This window comes from Nuphar pumila, chromosome 7 (assembly GCF_984573655.1).
Source record: "Nuphar pumila chromosome 7, dmNupPumi1.hap1.1, whole genome shotgun sequence".
Classification (NCBI taxonomy): Eukaryota; Viridiplantae; Streptophyta; class Magnoliopsida; order Nymphaeales; family Nymphaeaceae; genus Nuphar; species Nuphar pumila.
The window spans coordinates 68,348,701-68,352,046 of NC_143255.1; the positions used below are offsets into that span (position 1 = coordinate 68,348,701).

The following is a 3,346-nucleotide window of genomic DNA, read 5'->3' on the forward strand; positions in this document are numbered from 1 at the left end:
CCTAGTTGCTACAAACTCTAAAAGGACCTCTTCTCAGTTGTGGCACAAAAGACTGGGACATCCCTCTGACAGAGTTCTGCAACATTTGAATTTATCCTTAATTCATGACTTTAATAACTGTGAGGTTTGTCAATTTGCTAAACTTCATAGATTACCTTTTCCTGAACACTCAAACAGGTCAAATGAAATATTTGGTTTGATTCATTCTGATGTCTGGGGTACTACACCTGTTGATTCTAAAGAAGGTTATAGACACTTTGTAACCTTTATTGATGACAAGTCCCGAGCTACATGGTTATACTTGCTTAAATCTAAAGGAGAAGTTTTTGCTGATTTTCAAGTTTTTTGTAACATGGTTGAGAATCAATTTAATACTACGATCAAAATACTTAGAACATATAATGGCATTGAATACACTAATCATGAGTTGCAAAATTTTTTGAAAAAAAGAGGAATTATACACCAAACCTCATGTGTGTCGGAACTCCTCAGCAAAACAGAGTTGCTGAAAGGAAAAACAGGCATTTGTTGGAAGTAACTTGTGCCTTGCTTTTAAATGCAAATTTGTCAAAAACCTATTGGTCTGATGCGGTCCTTACAGGGTGTTACTTGATAAATCGGTTACCTATCTGAATTATTGGCTTTAAAAGTCCCTTGGAAATTCTGTATGGTCGAGAAATTAACATTTCCCATTGACGTGTATTTGGATGCATTTGTTATGTGCACTCTCAAAATGCAGGAAAGTTGGATCCTCATGCAAGAAAGTGTACATTTGTTGGGTATTCATCTACTAAGAAGGGATATAAATGTTATGACCCTATTTTGAAATGATCCTTTATCTCTCGTGATGTACGATTTGATGAGAGCCAAATGTTCTACACCACTCAGAGGGAGCAAAATGAATTTCAGGGATTCCAAATCCCAATTGTAGGGCCACTGGAACCTGAGCCATCTACACAACAGAGTGGAGCTGAGCTTGGCCTGGAATCAGACGATCTGCCAGAGGTACCAGCTCCAGCCGATCTAGGGAGGCCTGATGAAGCATATCAACCCAATAATAAGGAGGCCATTCCTAGGCACTCTACTTGAGTCACTAGACCTTCTGCCAGATTGAGAGATTTCATCACTTATAATGCTACTCAACATCCCATTCAAGACTGTATAAGGTATGACAAAGTATCTTCAAATTTTTGGAACTTCTTAACAATAATTAAGAATAATCATGAACCATTTAGTTTTGAGGAGGCCAAGAAAAATGACATTTGGATAAATGCAATGAAAGAAGAACTCAAGGCTCCTGAAAAAAACCAAACCTGGGAACTGGTTAAATTACCTAGTGGAAAGAAACTTGTTGGGTGTCATTGGATTTATAAGACAAAATACAAGAGTGATGGCTCTATAGAAAGGTACAAGTCTAGGTTGGTTGCCAAAGGTTATACCCAAACTTACGACATAGACTACAAAGAAATGTTCACTCCAGTTGCCAAGATGAACATTGTCCGAATTCTTATGTCAGTTGCTACTAACTGTGTTTGGCCTTTATTCCAAATGGATATAAAAAATGCTTTCCTACACGGTGACCTTGTGGAAGAAGTCTACATGGACCTACCACTCTGGATTTCTGTACCAAATAATCATGGACTAGTGTGTCGATTGAAAAAAGCTATCTACGGATTAAAACAATCTCCGAGAGCTTGGTATGGAAAATTGAGTTTTGCACTCAATAAAGTCGTATTCAAACAAAGTGAAGCAAATTCCTCCATGTTCACTAAAGTCACTAGCAAAGATATTGTAGCCATTTTAATATATGTGGATGATTTGGTTATTACCAGAAGTGATCTAAATGGGATTGAAGACCTAAAAACACATTTAAGAAAAGAATTTGGCATTAAAGATTTGGGACATCTTAAATATTTTTTGGGTATTGAAATTGCTCATTCGCATAAAGGACTATTTTTATCTCAAAGAAAATATGCTATTGACCTGTTAAAAGAAACTGAAAAATTGGGTTCGAAACCAGCAAATGTTCCTATGGACTGTTCACAAAGTTGCTTCTAACACTGAACCTCTAGAAGCTATAGGTGTCTTTCAGCGTCTTGTTGGGAAGTTTATTTATCTCACCATCACTAGACCGGATATAGCTTATGCAGTGAGTTATGTGAGTCAGTTCATGCAGAGCCCCTCGCACATGGAACTGATAAACCAAATTTTGAGGTACTTAAAAAACTCACCCGGAAGAGGTATATTGATGAGGAACAACGGTGATGTTAACATAGTGGGGTATGCAGACGCAGATTGGACTAAAAATTCATTTGACAGGAAGTCAACCACTGGTTTCTGCATGTTCGTGGGTAGAAATCTTGTTACTTGGAAAAGTAAGAAGCAATCCTCTGTGGCAAGGTCCAACACGGAGTCAGAATATCGTGCTATGGCATCAGCAACAAGCGAGATTGTGTGGCTTCATCTTGTACTTCTTGAACTAGGCCACAACCAGAAAGACAAACCAACCACTCTGTATTGTGATAACCAAGCAGCGGTACACATTGCATCGAATCCTGTTTTTCATGAGAGGACAAAGCACATTGAAGTTGATTGTCATTATGTGATAGAGAAAATATTCAGAATGACACTATTAAAACCCCGTATATTCGTAGTGGAGATCAGTTGGCTGATATCTTCACTAAAGCATTAACCAAAGGAGCATTCCTAGATATATCAGGCAAGCTAACCATCGATGACCTCTACGGATCAGCTTGAGGGGGAGTATTGCGGAATATTTGAGTTGTGCTATTTTTTTGGCAATGATAACAGCTTATTGCCTCCAGCTAATTGCCTCCCTGTCTGCACAACTTACCTTCTTTTTGTGTTAATTGCATTTGTAATTTATGGCTAATGTATCCTCTATTTTTAGTATAGGAATCTTTCTCGATTGTCACCTGGTACATGTATAAACCAAGGTGTTGGGCTTGTATTAAAAATAACAACAAATTTATGAAAAGAGAGGATTGAGGAACCGTGGATATAGGTACATGCTTGGGTACCGAACCACGTAAATCTGAGTGTCTCTATCTATCACTCTTACTTTTATTTTGCTCATCTTTAATTTCACTATAATATCATATATATATATATATATATATATATATATATATATATATATATATATATATATATATATATATATATATATATATATATATATATATTGTCCACATGTTGTTCTGGTCCACCTAAAAAATTGTTGGCTTCCAAGAAGAGCAACACATGAATGCTAAAGTAGAGCCCCATTGGCCAATATATCAGTATCCCTTACTACTGGTTTGCCTTGTTAGTTGACTGTTAGACT

The 3,346-nt window shown here is 36.9% G+C and overlaps 1 pseudogene; it reads left to right on the forward strand.

The window, feature by feature from the left end:
- The first annotated feature begins 2,023 nt into the window (after positions 1-2,023).
- LOC149832376 (secreted RxLR effector protein 161 pseudogene) lies at positions 2,024-2,757 on the forward strand (annotated as a pseudogene).
- The last annotated feature ends 589 nt before the right edge of the window (positions 2,758-3,346 follow it).